The sequence below is a fragment of the Perognathus longimembris genome, chromosome 28 (genome assembly GCF_023159225.1).
Source record: "Perognathus longimembris pacificus isolate PPM17 chromosome 28, ASM2315922v1, whole genome shotgun sequence".
Lineage (NCBI taxonomy): Eukaryota > Metazoa > Chordata > Mammalia > Rodentia > Heteromyidae > Perognathus > Perognathus longimembris.
The window spans coordinates 23,555,941-23,580,395 of record NC_063188.1 but is presented as its reverse complement, the minus strand read 5'-3'; positions in this window follow the sequence as shown (position 1 = coordinate 23,580,395).

Genomic DNA, 24,455 nt, shown 5'->3' with positions numbered 1-24,455 from the left:
TGTTGTTGGATTCTTATCTGGTTTTGGGGTGAGTATGATACTAGCTTCATAGAATGAATTTGGGGTTGCTTCCTTCATTTCTATTTCATGGAAAAGCTTGAGGAGTATTTGTATTAGTTCATCTTTAAGTCTTACAGAGTTCAGCAGTGAATCCATCTGGACCTTGGCTTTTCTTGTTGGAAGACTTCTGATTACTTTCTCTGTCTCGTTGAGTGTTATTGGATTATTTAGCTGGTTTATGCTTTTTTGGTTCAGTTTACGTAGCTTGACATTTCTGAAAATTCACCCATTTCAGCTAGGTTTTTCTTCTTTTGTGAGTATAGGTTTTGAAAGTAGTCCTTTATAATCATTTGAATTTCTTGGATGTTTGTTGAAATGTTTCCTGTGCCATTTCTGATCATATTGATTTGAATCTCCTCTCTTCTTTCTTCATTAATCTCATTATTGGTCTTTTTTTCAAAAACACCTTTTTGTTTCATTGATTTTTATGTATAGTTTTTTTTTAGTTTCTATTTTGTTGATTTCTGCCCTAATCTTGCTATCTCTCTCTGTCTAGTAATGTTAGATCTGATTTTTTCTTGTTTTTCTCGTAGTTTTAATTATTTCATCATGATATTATATACTTGGACTCTTTCTGTTTTCTTTATGCATGTGCTTAGAGCTGTAAATTTTACCTTCAGCATTGCTTTTGCTGTATCCCAGAGCTTCTGTTGTTCTGTGCTTTAGTTTTCATTGAATTGTAAGAACTTTGTAACTTCTTCATTGATTTCTTCAGTGACCCATGTGTTTTTCTGTATAGTGTTATTAAGCACTCATGTGTTTGAGTATTTTCAACACTGTGTTTTGTTGTTGAGAACTAGTTCAATTCCACTGTGGTCAGATAAGGTTCAAGGAATTATCATCTTGTATTTGCTTAGGTTCTTTGTATGTAGTATTATATAATGTATTTTGGAGAATGATCCAAGGGCTGCTGAGAAGAATGTGAATTGGGTTGTTGTTAAGTGGGATATTCTGTCAATGGCTAAAACTTCACTTGGGTTATGTTGTCATTTAGTTCAGAGGCTTCTTTGCTTTGGTTGAGAGCAATTATTGTGTTTGGGTCTATCCTGTTCTGTAAGTCCAAAAGTGTTTGCTTAATATATTTAGGTGCTCTACTGTTTGGTGTATAGATTTTGACCACTATGAATGATTTCCTTCTTATGGATCATACCCTTTATTACTATGTAATGGCTTTTCTTGTCTCTTTGTACTAATGTTAATGAGAACTATATTCTCTCCGATATTTATATGACTACTCTCTCCTTCTTGCAGAGTGCATTTGAATGAAAGATATTTTTCAATCCTTTTACTTGGAGTTTGTTTTTATCTTTGCTTGTGAGATGAGTCCCTTGGAAAAGACAAATGGGTGGATCTTCTTTTTTTAAACCCAATCTGCTGTTCTTTTTTCTTTTGATTGGGGCATGGAGTCCATTAATGCTTAGAGTTATTATAGAGAAATGTGTCATGTTTCCTGCCATTTTATTGATTTCCTGTACTTTGCTTCTTTCCTCTTCCTGAGCTTATTAAATTGGTCTTCTAGTGATTTTTGACTGTTGTGTTTCTTTGATTTTGATTGTTTTCTTCAAACTGTATGCCTGTCTTTAGTAATCATTGTAATGCTGGTTTACAGTGCTCATGAATTGCTTTCATTTTCATTTATCATGGAAAATTAGTTTCACTGAAAAAATGTAAATCATAGCTTCACTGGGTACATAAGTTTGGGTTGGTAGTTGTTGAGTTTCATGGCTTGGACTATACCAGTCCAGGCTCTATTGCCTTGAGAGTTTTCTGTGGAGAGATTTGCAGTGATTCTGATTTTCTTTCCATTGGAATGTAGCTCCTTCCTTTATTTTACAGCATTTAAAATCAATTCCTTGGTAAAATTATGTTTATCTGTATCTGAATCTGTGGAGTTCAGGGACTTGTGTAAAGTCACCTAAATGTAAACCAGAAAGATCTCCTCATGTAAATGTCTGTAACTGCTTGATTGCTGAGATGGTCCTGCAAAATAGGTGAGATGGTCCTGCAAAATAGGTGAGGGCTGGACTTGCTCCTCATAAGTCAAGGTGGGCTAAGTCTGGCTTTAAAAGAGGATGCTGTTTTTATGCCAGTCAATCAGAAATTAAAAGCTTATCATTTGTTAAAAATATAACAGAAACCAAAAAAAGAAATCAAAACTAAGGCTCTTGAGGGCCAAAAAATATCCCCTTCATCAGGAGAACCATGAATGAAATATTCAATTCAGAGACATAAAAGAAGGGGAGAATGTTAGGGGTTAGTGTAGGGGAAAGTAAGACTGACACCATCTTAAATTCACTGGGAACTCACCCGCCCTTGAGAATCGAAAACAACTGACTAGGTTGTTACTCAAATGTTATCTCCGGTAACTATATCCTGGTTGGAAAACAGCCAGTTTTTGTAAGCACCTCAGATTACAAGAAATGTCAGAACTGCCTAAACTGTTTGGATAGTCACTGCTTACTATACTAAGATTTTGTAGTCTGCTTGATCGCCTGCATTGTGGTTTTTTCCTTTATAAACACAGCCTACTGAGGGGCATCTGGGTTGGTTCCATATTTTAGCTATGACAAATTGTGCTGCAATGAACATTGTTGTGCTGGTGGCTTTAGTGTGTTCTTGTTTGTGGTCTTTTGGGTAGACAAATGGATCAGGAAAATGTGGTACATATACACAATGGAATTTTATGCCTCTATCAGAAAGAATGACATTACCCCATTCATAAGAAAATGAAAGGACTTGGAAAAAATTATACTAAGTGAAGTGAGACAGACCCAAAGAAACATGGACTCTATGGTCTCCCTCATAGGGAATAATTAGCACAGGTTTAAGCAAGTCACAGCAGAGGTTCACAAGAACCCAATAGCTATACCCTTATGAACACATAAGATAATGCTAAGTGAAATGAACTCCATGTTATGGAAACTATTGTTATATCACTGTTGTGATTACTTTCAACATGCCAAGTGAAACTGTAGCTTCTATTATTGATGATGTTCTTGTATCCCCTTCCTGTGGCTGTACCTGCACTATCACTGCAGCTTATCTGAGTACATTGTGAACCGTGTATACTGGTATTAGAACTAGGAAACTGAAAGGGAATACCAAAATCGAGAGACACAGGATAAAAAGACAAACGACTACAAAAGCAATACTTGCAAAAGTGTTTGGTGTAAACCAACTGAATAACTCATGGGGGGTAGAGGGAAAGGGGGAGGTGGAGGGGGAATGAGGGAGGAGGTAACAAACAGTACAAGAAATGTATCCAATGCCTTATGAAACTGTAACCTCTCTACATCACTTTGACAAGAGAAAAAGAGGAATTATAACCCCCCAAAAATAAAAAAAGAAAATAAAAGAGAAAAATCTGTAAAATAAATAAATAAATAAATAAACCCAGCCTAAAAACTGATCAGGGTTGCAGTTGCAGCTCCCGTGTCTGTGCTGCATCCCTGGCTGGTCAGATTACCCTTCCCCCAATAAAGATCTTCTTGCATGAAAAAAAAAAATCAGTTCCTTGCTTCTCAAGGCTTATGTTTTTACCATGATGTACGAGGAAGTGTTTTTTCTTGGATCATGTATACTAAGGGTTCTATATGCTTCTGTTAGGTGTATGAGATTTTCTCTCTTAAGATTGGCCAAGTTCTATGTTATTATTTTACTTAATAGATTTTCAATGCCTTTAGTATTGAATTCTTCCCCCTTGTCGATCCCAGTTATCCATAAATTTGATTGCTCAGCTGAGTCTGCCAATTCTTCAATTTCCTTTTGTTAGTTTCTGAGTGTTTTTTCCATTCTTTTGACTTTCTGTTCCAGCTCCTCTGTTTTACTCTTGACTCTTGATATTTTATTTTCCATGTCACTTATTCTGTTACATGTGGATTTCACTGTGGTTTGCACTGTGGAAATTGAACTATTTATGTTTCTGCGATAAATTCTCATAGTGTTAATTTCTTCCTTGAGTGAGGAGGGTAGTGTTTCTATTTTGATCTCCATATGTTTTTGCAAGTCCTGGATTTTTTTTGGTTACTTTTTTCTTTACTCTTGAAATTGTTTTTGCATTTCCTTTCTTGTTTCATTGCCCAATTCTGTCATCATTTCTTAAATGGTTCATTTGTCCTCAGTCTCTTCTTCACTCTTACTGGGGTCCTTCCCTGGATTGTTGTTGGCTTTTACATTTGGTTTGTTGTCTTGCTGTTCATGAATCTTTCCAACTTTTGTTATGATTTACACATTTGGATTTAAGGATTGTCAGGGCTGTTTCGTGAGCTTGGCCTGTTCATGCCTGACATGTGCCCGCCTGCAATTGGCACAGGCTAGCTCACACTGAGTGGACTAGCGCACTCTGGGTCTGTGGACCTTAGTAATCACTTGTGAGCACACTTGGCCAGGGGCTAGTTGAAAGGATCTCAGTCTTGTCTGCAGTGGGGACTGGGAAAATTAGATTTTGGCCTCTGGGATGGGCATGCACTTTGAAAGGGGTGGGCTTCCAGGGGTGTGCGGGACTTTTTCTACACTTAGACACTGGATTGGTTCTCAACACCCAGGTGGCTGCACACGGCCACTGGTTTGTGTGTGCATGCTTTTCTCCACCCTGGGCCACTGAGCTCTGCTGGCAGCTGCACTCTGGGTCTATCCAGTCTATGGTGGTAGTTGGGAAGCCTTATTTCAAGCCTCCAGGATGGGCATTTATGTCAGAAGGGGCAAGTTCCCACAGGTACATGGGAATTTGTTTGTGCTTCAGCCCTGGGTTGGTTCTTGCCCTACAGTTGGCCAGGGCTTGGCTGCTGGCTTGAGTGTGCACTTCACAGCTCAGGACCAAGGCTTGTAGCGGGCTGCTTGGTCCTGCTTGTGTTGTTTTCAAAAAAGACCCAGTTTTCCTACTGATAGCCAGGGCTGTGGGGGATTTGGGATCCTAGCACCCACCCAGTATGAGTCCTAGTGGTCTCCTTCTGAAAGCCAACAGGTGGTGTGAGGTGGGTGGAAAGGACTCTGGCCTGTCCTCTTCAAGTGTGGTAACTTTTCTTGAGTGGGAGGGAGGGGGTCCTGACCAGGCTCTGTGAGGAAGTCTCCAGCTGGGTACTCATTGATCCTGGAGTTTTCTGTGGGCTGACTGGCAGTGCTGTGGTACATCTCTGTGTCTGGATGCTGCACAGTCTAGCTGGTCAGGTCCCAGAGTCGCAGGTAGCCCCAGGGCTGCTCTTTCAGTGTAGCCTCATTGGTTGCATGCTGACATGTCGTGCTATGGAAGACCTCCAGGCCCAGATGTTACTGTGTCATGCCAATGGTCTCTTACTCTGCCTTTGCTCTCAGGGTCCAGTGCTGTGGATTTTTTCTGTGTCTGGCTGCTGCGATCACACTGGTTGAGTCCTGGAGTCCTTGATAGCTGCAGAGTCACTCTTGTGACTTAACTGCACTGCCAGGGGTTGGAGGAGGGCTCTTCATGGTTTTCTGTCCCAGTGTGTATAAGTTGTGAATTTTATTTCTGTCTTGTAATTATTTGTTATTGTCCATCTTTTGGGAAGAAGTGTGTTTTGTGCCCTGTATCTCTGGTTGGTTAGAGAGAACTAGGGTCAGTCCCTATTGTTTCACGCCCATCTTCCCATGCAAGAGCTAATTTTGATTTTTAGCATTTTTCTTTTTATTTTACAATGCTAATTCTAAAGGCCAATATAAGCCCATAACTTGTTCACAGAAATCATTAAAATTCCACAGAAAATGAAAACATGGACAAAATTCACCTGTTTTTATCTTATTTCATGGCATATGTATATTCTACCAAAACTCTCTGCTTTGGTTTCCTGATGAGTAGTGAAGGACTGAAGGAGAAAAAAAAGAAAAGAAAACAACAACAACAACAGAAAAGTCAACACATTGATTGCTTTCTTTTCTATATCTTCATTTTTAACATAATATTTGGATAATACAAGAAGTAGTAACAAGAAGAATCTGATAGTTTCTTGGTTACTTGTGTTTCTTAAAATGCCACTGCTTTGTGTACTAAAGATAGAAATCACTGTTTTGACTTGGAACAACGGTTTCTTTTTGCCTCTTTTTATATTTTATTTAAATGGAGCCACTCAGCACGAATTCTAATGCCTTTTTCACTTAATATTATGTTTGTGAAAGTCATCTATGTTTTTATGTGTTTTGTCATTTATTCTTTTAGCTTTTTAGTATGCCATGTATGAAATGCTACGATTTATTCTTTTTATTCTGCAAAAGATGTTGGAAAGTTTCCAGTTATTAGAGATGGGATAGAATGAATATAGGAATATTTATTGAGCATTTATACAGTTTCAGGAAACTCCAACATGAAATGGGACACTAGTTACTAGAAATAGGAAAAAGCCCACTTTACTAATTAATAGCATTTCCCTTTGTCATTTTTCTTTGTCTAGTATACCTTGCAGAGTGATAGAACCTGGCTTCCCTCTCTCAACCTATGAACATAGCATAATTAATATATAAGCAAAATAAACATACGTATGAAGTTTAATAAATAAATGAATAATAAAATACTAAAATACATATTTGGTTACATCATCTGATTGCTATCCAAATCAAGAAAATTGTATTTTTGGGCTGGGAATATGGCCTAGTGGCAAGAGTGCTTGCCTCATACACATAAAGCCCTGGGTTCTATTCCCCAGCACCACATATATAGAAAACGGCCAGAAGTGGCGCTGTGGCTCAGATGGCAGAGTGCTAGCCTTGAGCAAAAAGAAGCCAGAGACAGTCTCAGGCCCTGAGTCCAAGACCCAGGACTGGTTAAAAAAAAAATTGTATTTTCCACTGACTTCTTCTGCACACTGTTTGAAGCGTTTTCTCTCTTGTATATTTGGTAAACCAGTATCTAATACAATTTCATGTGTACAGCTTTCAGTGACTCTGTTGGGCAAGGAAATTGTTTTCTCCCATTCTATTCCTCATCACTGCATACTTCCAAAATTCCTACTGTACAAATTAAAGAAGGACTTTACAAAGTTTGATTTGATTATATTTTTATACATCTCTCAGTGGTATTTATGATTTGTTTACTTTGTTTCCTCATAGTGCTGGTGATTGAATCCAGAACCTTGTGGATGCTAGACAGGCATTTTACTACTGCTTTACATACCTAACCCATTTTCAGTGGTATTTCAGTTACTAGAGCAAGATACTTTTCTTGATTTAATATCAAGGCAGATGTCTCAAAATATGTATCTTTCAACCCACAAAAGTATTGCGTGTGGGGAAAAATAATGTCTAAAGAAACAGCCATATCAAACAACAAAAGCACTGTACATAACTTGCTGCTATTGGATTAGCACTATATTTGCATGTGAAGATTGGCTGTAAATATTTTAGCTTGTCTCTGTGTTTAGAATAACTACTGAAACACTAATAGGTTGGAGTTTTGATATGTGAACTATTCTGGATAAAATGGAATTTGTGTGGTTAAGGGTTGGTAAAAAACAGAAACTGCTGAAGTGAGAACATGGATTATTAAAGAAAACAATTGACAGGCGGGGAGGATTGAGGAACTGCACATATGAATATGTGTGTCTTTTGAGAATACCCTAACTGAAGTATTTTGTGGGTAGAAATGAATAGTATTTTGTATCAAGAGAGTCATTCAGATGGATTTTTGCTGAGAAGAGGGAAATCCTAGATTAAGATGGAAGATTAATCTATCATGGATAGCTCACATGAGTTGCCAATAAGTAATTCTGTGTGTATATCCTTGAGGTTTGGTTACCCAAAGACCGATTTATTTTTAGAGAAAATGGTACATATTCTGTTTAAAAATATTCTGGTCGGCCGTGGTGGCGCACACCGGTAATCAACGAGGAGGATGAGGCAGGAGGATCATGAGTTTGAGACCAGTCTGGGATACACCTTTGGGGCTGGGAATATGGCATAGTGGCAAGAGTGTTTGCCTCCCATACATGAAGCCCTGGGTTCAATTCTCCAGCACCACATATATAGAAAATGCCAGAAGTGGAGCTGTGGCTCAAGTGGCAGAGCAAAAAGAAGCCAGGGACAGTGCTCAGGCTCCGAGTCCAAGCCCTAGGATTGGCAAAAAATAAAAAAAATAAAAAAATAAAAAAAAATCTGGCAGCATTTTGAAAATAAAAGACATTTTCAGTATATGTTTTGATATTGCATTACACCCAAGAGTAGCACTGCTTTCCAAAGTTTGAGGACGATTTAGGATTCAGACAAATCTTGATTAATTTTCTTACTGGAATAGATTTGGGATTATGTATAATTAATGTTTTATTTTAAAGATATATGGAACATTGGATTTTCTCTAATGATTTTTAAGGCTAAGGGATGAGGAAAGAAGAATTATGTCCTGAATAATAGTAAGTGTTATCTTAGCTATATGGTTTCTAGAATGAAATGTACATTGATTTGTCAGAAGCAAGTAATTTCACAACTCTATTCTTTTAGGTTGAGCAGAGTCTGGATCTTAGTTTTGTTCTCAAAAATAATTATGATTAGATGAACCTAATGATTGATCAAAGATAAATGCTAGTTCATGATTTTTCTTAAAGTAGTTGTAGTAGTTTCAGTTCCATAAATCAGGTTATGAGTACATCTTGATCAATATTATCCCTTCCAGTATTATCCCTATGTTCCTCCTTCAATCCCTACCCTCAAATTATGTAGCTAAATTTTTATGTAATTTACACAGGATATAATGAATGAATCAATATCATGAATTTGGGACTTTGATAAGGATTACACCGAGTTTGTGCATTGGTAGTACCATAGTCATTTTTCCAATAAAAATTCTACGAATACATAAACATGCAAGGCCCCTCTATCTTCTGATGTCTTCTTCAACTTTTGCTTTAAGACTTTATTGTTTTTATTGTAAAAACATTTCACTTCTTTTTTATTTTAGATTTAACATTTTTATTGTAAAGGTGATATAAAGTGGGGTTACAGTTACAGAAGTCAGGTAAATGAGTTCATGTCCTTTTGAACAGTGTCTTTAGTTCTGTTTATTCCTAGTTTTTTTTGAGATTTTATTTACTGAACTAGTCAGATTTAATCTTTCCTGTATTTTCATGGATGCATTTGCGTCCTCTTCTGTATTTAATACTCCTTTAAATGTTTTTCTGTAGTGCTGCTTAGAGTTCATAAATTCCTTTGTTATTTTTAAATCACAGTTACTATTTCTTCAGTTATGGAAGATATATTTGCAGTATACAGTTGTCTAGATTGTCAGTTATTTACTTTATTTCAGAGCTTAAAGTATATCATCCATGCCCTCCTTGCTTTTAGAGTATGTATTGAGAATTCAGTTGTTACTGTATTGGGTTTGACTATATCTGTGACTCTGTTTAGCTTTGCAGCTTTCTATACTATTTGTATAGTGTTTTAACTTCAATATGAGCTGGATAGTTTCCTTTGTGATATTGTTTGTTTGATATTCTTGTGTATGGGTGTGTGTGTGCCTGCATGTGTGTGTGTGTGTATTGTTTACGTGTGTGTGTGTGGCTGTGCTAGAACTTGAACTCAGGGCCTGAGTACTGTCCCTTAGCTTTATGCTTGAGGTTGGTGTTCTATGAGTTACAGCTTTACTGCTGGAGGTTAGTGCTCTATGAATTACCACAGCTTCACTTCTGGCTTTTTTATGTTTAATTGGAGATAATAGTCTGACAGACTTTTCTGACAGGCTGGATTTGTTACCCTCGGGTTTTGATCACCTGAATAACTAGGATTACAGGCATGAGCTACTGGTGCCCAGATGCTGTCTATTCTTAGGTCAGTCTGTTTCCCTGGAGCTGGAAAATGTATAGTAATACACACACACACACACACACACACACACACACACACACACACACACGCCTTTAGCTTGCACATCTTCTGTGTCCATGGTTCATACATTTCATCTTTCCATATTAGTCTAGTGGCTTTGTATGTTGTGGTCCTATTTTATTTAAGTTTTTATTTACTTTGTTTTAATATTCTAATTATTCTTCTTGTCTTCAAGTTCTCATATTCTTTTATAACTTCATCTTGCAAGGCTTTTATTATACTTATTTATTTTATTCAGTTTTCTTTAAAATATGAAGTGGATTTTATTTATTATTACACATTTGTAATATGAGGCTTAATTGTAATAATTCTATCAGAACATTAAATGATGTTTCAGTAGATTTATCCCTTCCAGTGTATTCCCATATTTCCCTCTACCTTTCAAAGGGTATCCACAGTATCCTTTTCCTTTCACAATCCATATTATCAGGGTCCTTATATATTTGCCTGCAGGCTTAGAACCCTGAACTAAATCCCTAGATCCTCTAAGAAAGAAAAAAAACTGTCTTGTAATTCCTTGTGTATAGATTGGGTAGTACTTCTGAAGTGTAATTGTTCTGCTTCATTCAGGACTGTTTTTATATAAGGTTTTTCACTTTTTGTATACCAGGAGACATGGCTGGCTATAAGGAACCATTTAGGATGACCAGGTTACTACTTTCTCCACAAGTCTTGTGCATCCAGATTAGGGGTGTCTATTCAATGTGTCAAAGAGTAGGGAGAACAAATACAGCCCCAAGTTTTGTGCTGGCCTGGAAGGACTATCAGATTCAGGTATACTACCTGCTGTTTTCAGTGTTTTCAGACATTGGATAGAAGTTTTCCATCTTCTAAAATGGAGTATGCTGGAGAAATTTCATGATCTGCAAGACCCACATTTAGAGTGCACAGTCCTGCCTGAGAGGAAACACATGTAGGTAAGTAGGCATCTTTTGGAGGTTGATTAATCCATCAGTTAGAGGTCTAGTGCTCTATTTCCACAGAGACTTGCTCATTGCCAGAGCTTGCCAGCACACTGAAAAATACAACCATCAGTGTCCAAATTCCCCATTATTTAATCCCTGTGGATTCATATCAATCTCCTTCTCTGCAGCCACCTTTTATTGGTGTCTCCCACCACTCATGGGCTATGATTATGTCACTTTTTCAAGTCACTGATACTACTCAGTCTCAAACAATAGGACACCTCTCCAAATGGCACCTTATTATAGCTCTCTGAGGCATGAGGAATGACAAAATGTATTTTATCTCAATTGCTAGTCTACCAAGTAGAAACAATCACTGTCAGACCAAATGCCAACATCAGGTTTGTGTGATTTCTGGATTTGTCCTTCAACTAGAAATGTCAGTCTGTTACCAAGGACTATCTTGTTAAATTTATTGTCTTTGACTTCTCCTTTTCTCCATGGAGCCAGGGTTGAAGTGGGAAGCTGTTTTCTACTTTTCTCTATTGCCTTTCTGTTTCTCTAGTCTTCTGAAATGTACAATCACATGTTGCGATCATTAGTGTTTTTATCTCTCAAGAACATAGTCTCTCCTTTGTTACACTGACTCTTTTCCTTCATGGAGTCAAATGGATGAAACTTCTAAATTCTAATCTGCCATTTTTCTCAGACTTTTTCACCGTAAAAAAGTTTTGATCAAACATTTGTGGTTCATTAAATACATCCAAGCTGACTACTACTGTTGGAGAATTCTGCAATATAAAATAAAAGGTGCTCCAAAGTTTTCTTAACATTAAGAAATTTCAGTTTGAAATTGATAACACATTTGGTGAACAATTTCATTGCTGTTCTTATTTAACAACTTGGTACAGGTGTGCTAAATCAGATTTGGGTGACGTTTTGTTCTCTGTTCTTTTAATTTCTGGATTTCAATGTATATAACTTTATTTATGGTAAAGGTGATGAACAGAAGTTTGCAGTTACATTAGTAAGGAAATCAGTACATTTCTTTTAAAACACTGTTACCCCTTCCTCATTTTCTCCCTTTGCATTCAACTTGTTTCCCAGCTGTTACTAGGTGGTCGTCTCTCAATACCACCTATTCATCTGCCTTCTACATGTTTATTTTAACCTTGCCTTGATTATAGAGAAAGTAAACTTATTAAAATAAACTTTTAAAAAATCAAATATATATGTTTCTATCTTCCAGATATAATTGTGTTTTCCATCTTTAAATAGACCAGCATGTGAAAAAGCAGATTCATAAAATGTGTGTTTGCTTTTAGCTAGAGATGGTATCAATATTTTTCTCTCCAAATAAGAAATTTGGAATGCAAGAAAGATAAGTACTTTGCCCAAGGTCTGATAAGAAAAGTTTTGGATTGCTGATTCTTAGAGTTTTTATTTTTTTTGTATTATATGACAGTAACAAAATTTCATATACATGTAACTGTTAAGGAAACATTGAATAATATAATATACAAGTGATTGTGAAAGCAATCTATAAAACACAGTAATTGAGAATGTGTCATCTGGTTTTTAATATTGGGAAAATATACGAGTGCATTGTAAGGTAATGAAATTTTACTTGAGTGTACTGGACAAATGCCTCATATTTATAACTGTGATGGTCTGTCTCACTTTAAAAAATGTAGACAAGTATCATTTGGGTTGTAATCGTAATAATACTGTCTTTGAGAAAAATCAAGTTTACACATGCTACATTTTTTAAATATTTCATGACATGAAAATATTTGAATCTCTTCCACTGGGTAGAGGTTTTCTTTAATACCCATAAAAGTTAAAACATGCTACTTTTGTTAGCGTATGTGTGTGTGTGCGTGTGTGTTTGCATGTGAAAGAACACTACGAAGCTACATTTAGAATGAATAGTATTCTAATGTTGAGATTGTGAGTTGCATCTCATGGTTAGAGTATTTTTTTCTTTGCTGAATTTTTTTGTGCTGGTTCTGGGGCTTAAACTCAGGACCTGGGCCCTCTCACTGAGCTTTTATGCTCAATGTTAGCACTCTATCACTTGAGCCACAGCTTCACGTCCAGGATTTTTGGTGGTTGACTGGAGATAAGAGTACCATGGACTTTCTTGCCAGGGCTGGCTGTGAACTATGATTCTTCGATCTCAGCCTCTTGAATAGCTAAGATTACAGGCATGAGCCATCAGTGCCCAGATTCCTGATTTTTTTTAAGTTTTGCTATCACCTGAATAAAATCAAATGTGTCTTGATTTAGTAACATGCCTTTTAATGAAATAAAGAACAATGTTAAAACCAAACAGCTGTGTTCTAGAAAATTAAATATAATAGTATATATATATATAATGTTTTGTATGATAAAATTAATCCTTACTCCTTGTTTTATCATGTTTCCTCTTTCTATTATATCTTGTATGAATGTGCCAGTACTTGTATATTTTAGGGGAGTGCTTTATGCAGTGAGGTGAATGTTTCAAAAGAGAGGCTCATACATATTCAAAAGGTCTTTACTGTGCCTGTCTTATTGGCGTCTCAATGCCACAAGCCCAATGTTTGTCAAAAAGTACCTCCCCAGATAGAAACAGAGTCAGAATGATCTCCAATGTCACAAATCAAACCTTTCACGATCATATAAAATTGTATTTACCAAGAAAACCACAAAGCAAACCTTTGTTTAGGCTTGTTATTACCATTGACATGAACCTTGGTATAAACAAAAAGTTTTATTCTTTCTTAGATTTCCTTGTTTGGAGCAGGAATTATTTTCTCTTTAAATTCAAGGCTTTTTGAAGATTCTCATTTCAGTTTGGGTGCTCTTGCTTGACATTACATGATAAATACTGGGGATATGAATTTTCATAACATTACAGCAACTGAGAAACTTCACAACATATACAGAATGCATGTATATAACATAATATAAAGATTTATTGTTTTGAGATGATAGTTATTCTCTTTTACATCACTGGAAAGTAGACTAGAATCTCTGAGGATTTTTTTTGTTAATTTTAGCTTAAAGATAAGTGGAGGAGAGAAAGAGGAATGGTTGTGAAAGTTTAGACTATTGCTGGGAGCTGGTGGCTCATGCCTGTAATCCTAGTTACTCAGGAGGCTGATATCTGAGGATTGTGGCTTGAAGTTAGCTTGGGCAGGAAAGCCGGTGAGAATTTTATCTCCAATTAATCACAAAAAAGCTGGAAGTGGTGTGTCGGGCTCGGGTCGCCTCCCCTGGCGCGGGGATCAAGGCTCAGCTAAGCTTCTAACAGCCCCCTTTCTCACCCTCTCCCCTGGTCACTTGACCCACAGGCAAGGCCAGGGTGGGGCGGGGGAGCCAGCACTGACCTCACATGCACGCGGCCGAACAGAACGCTTACCCACCTCCTTACCAGTAACGAAAGCCAGGCATACGCGGGTCTCGGAGAAGCTTCAAGAGCAATCTGATTTATTAAGGCGGGGGTAAAGGGAAATGATAGGAAGGAACAAAAGGAGACTAACCGGCCAGGATGCTGATAGGCTGCGGGCTTGTCATATGACCCCCTCATGAGCTAACGTCATTCGAAAGCACCGTGCCAGGGAGAGACTGGGGGTGCATGGGCTGGCGAGAAAGTTGGGGGCTGTTTGCAGAGCCTGTTCTTCTGGTTCCGGACCCAGAGAATTGTGGCCTGCTTCCACATTCCCCAGGGCTGGGGAAAGGGCTGCGTCTAGGGTGTGCTCTCCAATGCCCTTCCCCTGTCAAGTCCAAAGGCTGGATCCCAACAGTGGTGTTCAGCTTTAAGGTGCTAGCCTTGAGCAAAAAGGAGCCCCAAGGACAGCACCCAGGTCCGGAGTTCAAGCTCAGGATGAGGGGGGTGGGGGATTGTACCCTGTTATTTGTGGGGGTTATTATCCTTAATATAATCATTGAGCAAAAATGGTACCTGAATTGTGGAGCTTTTCATGTCATAGTCTTCAAGCACGAATCATAGTTAAATTATATTTATTTGCAGCATTTTATTTTTATAAAAGTGATTTTTTGTTACTCCATATGAAATTTTTCTGAGTTAATCTTAGCTATTGCTGTGTATTTTTGGTTAACAAAGTCTGCCTAGTACAGAAACTTTGGTTTCTCTTAGAATAGGCTTAGCCAGTAAGTACTCTTACAGAGATCAGCATGTAGAATCCATATGAGGAACAAAGTTAGCATGTACCATCTTTAAACATGCCTTTCCCTTATCTTTTTCTAATATAGTATCAACTCTTTCCAAATTCACATTTCTAATATTTGTATTGCTAATCATGTCACTGTGTATTAATAAAATAGAATTTCATTATAACATTTTTCACATATGTGTATAAGGTACCTTTATGGCATTGATCCCTTCTTCCAATTACCACAATTATCTAACATTTAAAAATTTTGATGGGATTAGATTAAATAGGCCGACAGTATTGCAACATGTTCCTCTAGTGAAGGAAGTCTGAATCATGTCTGTTCAATAATAAGAATAGAGATAATTAATATCCATGGAGTTTTTATAGAATCTGTCCCCATGTCATTATCCTTTTCTTCCTTCTGTTTCTTTAAAATCAAGAGATTTGCTCTGTTGGCCCTTTCTGGGAATTGTTCATGCATTGAATAGGCAGATGGTGGGTTGAACATTGAAAGACCAAAAAGGGCACATTCGTGCCTAAGAAATTTTCTCTAGTTTGTTAGCACAGATGTTTATAAGTTGGTATCCAGTAAACCTGCAGTACTGCAGTCAAATCTTAATTTTTGTAATAGCTTTATAGGTTTATTTTTTAGAATTTTCATTTTATTGAACTGTTGTGCTTTTTGGCCTCTCTTCTGATTGTAATTATTCACTTTTACCCTTCCACATATTGAAACAATTCAGAAAGGGGGAACAAATCATAGCATACTCAAACTAATTAAAGCAATTGGATAGAGTGTTGAGAATTGAGTCATTTTGTTAGTAGTAATCACAATGCTAATGTTGGCTAACGAATGGGAGACAAGGATTAAAGTGGGAAAGATTTTTTTTGACTAATCTCTACACTACTCAAACTTGTTCAACGTTATTCTCAAATGAAATTAGGATGAGTTGAGGGGTGTTCTGCACCCACTCTTTTCCCTGTCATTGCAGTACCTCATTAAATTTTGTATTTTCCTATTTTATGTGGATGTCAGCTTTAAACTTGGTTTTATATTTAACTCTGTTTTCTTATAACAATTTATAAGCATATTTCTTTTTTCCATTTATATTTTGGGAAGGTTATTGAATTTAGTCAGAATAATCTAGTGACATTGACCACAAATACTCGTGTGATAGTGGGGTTCTCCTTTATTCCCCTTGCCTCAAACATTAGAAATAAGTAATGTAAGCTGGGCACCTGTAACCCTAGCTGTTTAGGAGGCTGAGATCTGAGGATCACAGTTCAAAGCCAGCACAAGCAGGAAAATCCATGAGACTCTGATCTCCAACAAATTACCAAAAAAAAAAAAATGCTGAAAGTACTGCTGTGGCTCAAATGGTAGACATGCTAGCTCTGAGAAAAAAATGTTCGTGACCAGTGCCCAGGCCCTGAGTTCAAGCCACATTAGTGGGAAAAAAGAAGTAACTTCCCATATATTGCCACCATCTTCTTTAAGCCACGTTCTGAGATGTTGTTCTATAAATTACTCTATAAGTTAATTATTTCAATCTCTGTTTTCTCCTATCATGTAAACATGTTAGACAGCTTTGATTAAAAATAAAACCCTGCCTTGCTGCTATATTTTCAGATCAATAGTATTATGTCTCTCTATTTTACATAATGTAGTGGTTATAAGTTTAAACTTTTTTTTTTTTTTTTTTTTTTTGGCCAGTCGTGGGCCTTGGACTCAGGGCCTGAGCACTGTCCCTGGCTTCTTCCCGCTCAAGGCTAGCACTCTGCCACTTGAGCCACAGCGCCGCTTCTGGCCGTTTTCTGTATATGTGGTGCTGGGGAATCGAACCTAGGGCCTCGTGTATCCGAGGCAGGCACTCTTGCCACTAGGCTATATCCCCAGCCCATAAGTTTAAACTTTGAAGCCTCATGTTTTAGTTCAAATCTCAGCCATCCCAATTGTAAGATATGTGAACTGGATCAAATTCTTTAGTAATTCTGTTCCTCCATCTTCTCATTTGTAAAATGGGGATAATTGTACCTATTTCATAGTGTTTATGAGGTATTAAATAATCAAATATCTCTAATATACAAATGAAATGTATAGAACCTAAAGTACCTCTCTAAGTGTTATAATTTTCTGAGTAAAAAACTTTCCTTCACTTTCATCTATTCTCTATCCTCATTTGTAGATGGAGAGGATTAAAAAAGTAATTCATGTGGGGAGCTGGTGGCTATGCCTCTAATCCTTGCTGATCAGGAAGCTGAGATCTGAGGATCATCGTTCAGAGGCAACCCATGCAAGAATGTCTATGAGACTCTTATTTCCAATTAATCACACAAAGGCTGGACGTGGACCTGTGGTTCAAGTGGTAGAGCACTAGTCTTGAGAAAAGAAAATAAAAAAAAGAAGCAGGGTCAGTGCTCAGGCCCTGAGTTCAAACTCCAGGACTGACACTCCCCAAAATGTAAGTCATCTAATACCGACTCTTTCTTAATATCTTTAGTAATGAGGACACATTCATTATGAATGTGATATAACATTTATGAAAGAAGTTGAAGTGAATGGCCTAGTTTTTTTTATTTTCTGTCTACTATGTGAGGATACAACCAGAAAGTACCTTCTGCCCAGTAGAGAGACTTCATCAAACATTTAGCCTTCCAGAGCTTTGGTCTTGAACATCTAGCCTCCAAAATTATGAGAAATAAATAGCTGTTTTATATATAAGCTAATCAAAAGCATTTTGGTATAGCAACAAAAATGGACTAAGGCAGAAATTGGTACTAAACAGCAAGCCTGATATTACTGTAGTAAATATGCAAAACTATAGATGTGGCTTTTAAATTGGGTAATGTGTAGGAGCTGGACTGACAAGGATATCATGATAAGGGCTCTAAAATTTGTAAGAGAATACTTATATATTTGTGACCAGATCATTGATATAGAATTGAAAATGGAAGCCAATTTTTAAGGTCAGATATGGGAATGAAAAGCAAAATATTGGCAATTGAAGTAGTGGCCATTTTTGCTACAACTGCCAAAGAACATGGCTGAATTTTATGTCCATGTACTAGTACTTTGTGGAAGGCATAACTTGAAAGTGCTGAATTGGGATGTTTGGCTAATTAAATCTCTAAGCAAGTATTTGGACTGCTTCATGACTTTACTTGATTATTTATAATGAAATACAAGAGGAAATGGATAAAAGATGATACTATTTATAAACAAAAAGAAGCAGAACATACAGACTTGGAAAATTCTGCTTAAAGGTGTAAGGTATTGTGGAGAAAACATAAAAATGTGGCCAAGAGATCATTTGGTAAGGAGAGGCCATGAAAAGAAAGTAAATCCTATTCATAAAAAAATAAAATAATGACCTTGAGGCTATGTCTACATCATTTACTTTTCCTCTCTTGCCTCCTTTCTTTTATCTTCTTTAAAACCAACATTGATCGAACAAATACTATGGTGCTAGCTCCAGTGCTAGATACTAGATACTCAATGGTGAGCAAAAGAAACAATAGATATACATTAATGAAGCTTCCTTTTTAACTGAACAAAACAAATAAAAGCCAAATGACTATAATTCATATCATTTTTTGTTGAAATACTGTATGTATGTGTGTGAAAATGAACAGATGAAGCTTGTTGAGGGTAGTTTGGGAAATGGAAGGATGAGAGAGTGATGGAGTGGTGAGTCTTATCAGCATACATTGTATATAGACATGTCAAAATGAAAAACCTTTGTAAAACTAGCAGAAGGTAATTTTTTTGACACAAGATCTCCTTATATTGCTCATACTGGCCTCAAACTACTGATAGCTCACCCTAACTTTTCTTAGATTAGGATGTGTCTTATCAGAGTAACATGGAAGTATTTTGTTACCTTTAAAAGAATACTTAAAATATTTATATCCATTTCAATAAAATATTTGACAAAATATAATTATGTGAAAACACTAAAAGGAAATGAATAATGTGGTATTAAAGATGGTAAGTTTGGAGGAAGGCAAGCTATGATCTCAACAAGTAGCATAATGGTTGGCACAATATGAATAGATTATGAACTCATATTTTCCTTTTTTCTGCATGAATTTTTCCTATAGTAGTTCCTTTCTTTCTTTTTTTCTATTTAATTTTATTGTCAAAGTGTACAGAGGGATTACAGTTACATATGTAATGAGTACATTTCTTGTTGAACATTGTTATCCCCTCCCACACAATCCCTACCCCACCCCAAGTTATAAAGTTCACTTCTGACATATTGTCTGGTGAGTATTGCTGTTTCATTTGTTCACCCTTTGTCCTTTATCTCACCCTGTTTTTGTTCCTCTTCCTTTCCCCAAATCAGATAAATGTATATACAAGACAACAGGGTTCCAAAATCAAATGCAGTGACAACACAGGATAAACCAAAGAGAAAAAAAGAAAGAAACCAGAAATAACTTCACACAGTACATTAAAAACAACAACAAAGAAAACTTGTTTCCATATCTTGGAGTTCAATTTGATTAGCATCATATTATATGGTCATATGTACATAGCTATTGAGCTATTGTAATCTTCTTCTATGACTGTCCTAGACATATACTAATTATTACCCGTGAGGGAAACTATGGAGTCTATGTTTCTTTGGATCTAGCCTACTTCATTTAATATGATTTTTTCCAAGTCTTCCCATTTCCTTAGGAAAGGGGAGATGTTCTCATTTTGGGTGGAGGCATAGAATTTCACTGCATAAATATACCACATTTTCTTGATCCATCCCTCTACTAAAGGACCATGTGGGTTTGTTCCAAAACTTAGCTATGGCAAATAATGCTGCAATGAACATGGTCGTGCTGGTAGCTTTAGTATGGCCTAGTTTGTGGTCATGTGGGTAAATGCCTAAGAGTGGTGTTGCTGGATCATAGGGGAGCTCTATGTTTAACCTTCTGAGGAACCTCCACATTGCTTTCCAGAGGGGTTGAACAAGTTTACAGTCCCACCAACAGTGTACTAACAATCCTTTCTGTCCTTATCCATGCCAATGTCTGTTGTTATTATATAATGGCTATTCTAACTGGGGTGAGGTGGAATCTCATTGTTGCTTTGATTTGCATTTCTTTTATGGCCAGAGATGTTGTGAATTTCTTCATGTGTATATTGTCCATTCTTATTTCCTCTTACCAGAAGTCTCTCTTCAAGTTTTTTCCTTATGTTGGAATTCATTCAGCTTTCTGTTTGTGGATTTAATGAATTCCTCTGTTAATCTTTGGTTAGCCTCATCACAATCACTTATAGCCATATGCAGGTCTTCAGCATGTTTCCAGTTGTTTTTCTAGAGAATTTTGAGAATGATCCTCTAGGTTTTTCTTCACTGCTTTGTTTCCTTGACTTGCCATTTTTGTTGTGTTTTTATTGCTTGTTCTTCCCATTTGGAAATGAAAGCAAATCCAATAACACACTAGAGCATAGTTTTAAGACACAAACTGAATCAACACAGAGCCTTGTAGTTGCACAAACTTTAGAGGTTTACAACCTTAGGTATTTTCACTGTCTTTCTTCTAGTTTGAACTATGTAACTAGATCCAATACCCCCACAGATCATAGTTTTAAGATAAAAACCAACCCTGAGCCCTTAGAGGTTCAAAATCATAGATAGGTCTTCCCTTATCTATGTCTGCTTTTATTTGGGGAGGGTTGATTTAGGAGTGGGAATTATAGTTGTAAACTGTCAGCTAGCCTGTCATGAAATTTAAATCATGCTCCACCAAAAGAATAACTTGATGAGCCCCTTTGTCTCAGTCAAAATGAATACGTATACAGTCTAGGTCAATGACTAGGTCAACAACTAAGGATCAAAGGACTAAGGCAAACAAAGAAAGAGTGGGTGACCAGAAATTAAGAGGTATAGTGAAAATTTAGAGGAGAAAATAAAGAGTAGAGGAATGCAGGGAAGGAAAGGAACTGAAAGATGATAACTAAGACCTGAATTCAGAGAAAGTAAAGAGAAAAAAGAAGCTAAAAGAAAAAAATATAAAAAAACTAAAGAATTAAAAACCTGTAATATATATGTATAAAGAAATAATACTAAAATTGAAAATACTGATTGAGACACCAAGAATTGAGTAATCAAAATATAGTCTGAAATAAGTATGCACACAATGAAGGAGGAAGGCTAGTAATCTCAGTCAGCTATGTATCTAGGAATGAACAGAACAGCAATGAAATAGAAAAAATGGAGAAAATAATAAAAATGTAGAAAAGTGAAAAAATAGAAGAAAAATTCTTCAATTCATTTGGGGCATGTTGTGTCTCCCCTATGTCTTCTATCCAGTCTCTTGATGGAGCCTTTGATTTCCTTGCGTAGGTCAATTGTCAAATCAGTTTGTTTGAGCTGGCAGAAAGAAGTCCCACTGTATAGACTTGGGCTGTTTCCATCCTCCCAGAGCAGTTTAGTGGGAGGGCAAACTGCTTTGTGTGTCATGCAGGAGAGAGGTGGCTGTTTGCTGTAGGTTGGAGTCACTGGGAATAAGCTTGAGTGTGGGCGGGGTTGTGGCCTGTTCCCAGAGGGCCTAGCTCCTGAGACTCTCTTTTGGCCTATTCTGGAGCTGCTCTCAGCTTTTATGGCTTATTCAGTTTTTTTATTTTTTTCCAGTGAGGTTTTACAGATTTTCTGTTTAACTCCTGCAGTGGCTAAGCTGTAGTTTTAGCTGATGCATGAATAGAATGTCTTTGTTCACTACAGTGGAGCAGGGCTGCCTCTAGCTGGGTTTATTCAGGAAATAAAGCTGTCCATTCCTGGGAGAAGCCTTCTCCTCCTGGGTAGGGCAACCTTTTCCTGGGCGGAGTTGAATCTCACTGCTCAGATTCCTTTGCCCTGTGGAAAAATGGCACCCCAGTCCCTGCTCCTCCAGCCCCAGTTATCTGCTAGCTGATCTGTTAGGGTCTATGCCAGTATCAAAGATAGCGTTCTTGTCAGGTGGTGAGGGAAGGGAATACATAAAGATGCATATATTCAGGGCTGGGAATATGGCCTAGTGGTAGAGTGCTTGCCTTGTATACATGAAGCTCTGGGTTTGATTCTTCAGCACCACATCTATAGAAAAAGAACAGAAATGGCACTGTGGCTCAAGTGTTAGAGTGCTAGCCTTGAGCAAAAAGAAGCCAGGGACAGTGCTAAGGCCCCAGGACTGGCAAAAAAAATGCATATATTCTAGCTATCATCACATTGTTTTATAACTTGCAAATTGCAAGTGTTTGGAGATTATGTCTGTTGCAGTATTTCACTATAACCTGGTAATGTATAATAGGCACAACGTAGGCAATGAATACATGCTTGTTGGAAAAAAATAATGCAAAGTCTTCTATTTTCATTAGTAATCTGAGCATCAGCATGGATTTTTTTTTCCAGAACTCAGGGCCTTATACTTGCCAGACAAGTGGTCTTCCACTGAGCCAACTCCCTAACCTCCAACATGGATATTTAAATGTGAGAAGTTTCAGTGATTTTCAGAGCAGAATATTTCCATATACAACCCTATTGCATTTAGACATTCTTAGGTCTACGTACTTCACATATTTTCTTCCCATTTATGACTTTTTTGGTAGAACAGTGGTAAAATAAATATCTTAAATAAAGTACCCATGTGTATAACTAACCTCTTACTATAAATATATGTCTTTTTGTGGACATGCAATATTTCTGCACCCACCTATCCTGTCATGGGAATCAGTAGTGAAGTGTCATGGTAATGAAAGGAAGTATAAATTGTCATTTCAATACAAACATTACATAGTATATAACTCTTTATTAAATGCTACCTGTTTTATTAGAATTCCTTTTCAAAATCCAGCTATTATCTGAATCTTGAAGCAGTAAAACCAAAATGAAGTTGAAAAGTGAAGTTAGAATGATTCTGTGAGTTGCATAACAATAGTTTCTCTTCTTCCCCAGAGCTCATCATAAATGATTAAAAATCACCCCTCGGGGTCTTGGCTTGAATTTCCTACTTGTAACAGGAGGTTTCTGAGTAAAAGAACAGCTGCCCATCTGCTAGGAAAATGAAAGGAAATAAATTAGACTTATCCACTTTATGCTAAAAATCCATATTTTCTGAGGTGGATTTTCAAACTTTAATTTTGAATTAGCACATATTTGTAATATAAGAGAGTTTCATTGTGATTTTTCCATGTATATGTGTGTGTGTGTGTGTGTGTGTGTACTTGTACAAATTCAATTCTTCCATCATTTCACATTCCTCCATATCCTTCACTCTCCACTTTCAGACAGCATTTGGTGGGTTTCATTATGCTGTTTTCATATATATATATATGCATATATATATAATATAATGTCCTATGATCCTCTTCACCATTCAGTATCGCTTTTTTCTCTCCTCCTCCTCCTCCTTCTCTTTCTTCTTCTCCCAAAAATCCCCTCCTAGTCAGTCCCCTTTATACATTCAAGTCTCATTACCACTGCCATCATCATCATCATCATCATAATCACCATCACCATCACCATTTTCATCATCATCATTATCATTTTAATCATTATAATGAGCAAGAACATGTAATATTTGTTTAGCTTATATCAATATGAAGATCATTTTCCTGCAAATAATATAATTTCATTTTTCTTTACAGCCAAGTAATAAGCAATTATATATTTTTATATACTACATTTGAGGTAAAATTTTAAAAATTACTTTTTCCTCTGTTTAGATGAAGATAGTATTTATTTTGTATTTGTGCAAAATATCCTCATCCCTTAAAACAAACTAACCTTAATGAAGCCTTTAAATAAACAATGACCATTCATTTTAGAAATTAATTTTTAAAATATTTCACAGGCAATATATGTTCATTTTAGTTCAATTTTTAATTGAGCAATGTATGTTCAATTAAAACTTCCAAAAAATAGAAAAAAGAAAAACTACTCTCATCAGCCAGAGCTAATGTTAACACTTTGTGATGCATATGGATTTGTAACAGAAGTATTGGTTATCTTATACCTACTTTGTAGCTTACATTTTTATTGTCTCAAAATACCTGAGACAACAACTTAATAAAGAATAGATTGATTCTGTCTCATGGTTCAGTCATATTTACTTGGATCCATGCTCTTGTGTGAACCTGGTGGCAGGATAGTACTAGAGGAAATTCTTTATCTAATGGCAGATAGGAAATATAAAACTAAATTCCAAGAAGGGATCAGGGCAAGAGACAGCCCTGAATGGCATATGTCTAGTGACCTACTTCCTCTAATCTGACTCCTAAAGTTTTCAGAGCCTCCATAAATATCAATACCAGCTGTGTCCTTATATTAGCACATGAGCTTTTGGGGACCATTTCATATTCAAGCCATAGTTTTTCACTCCTAACTCCAAGGGTCTTGTATACCTCATATTTATATATATTTATCTCCCAAAGTCCCCAAATTCTTACCAATTTTAACATTATTCAACATTATTATTCAACATTTTGTGTATTTGTAATAAAATTATTGATTATATTATACAATGTCAGCCC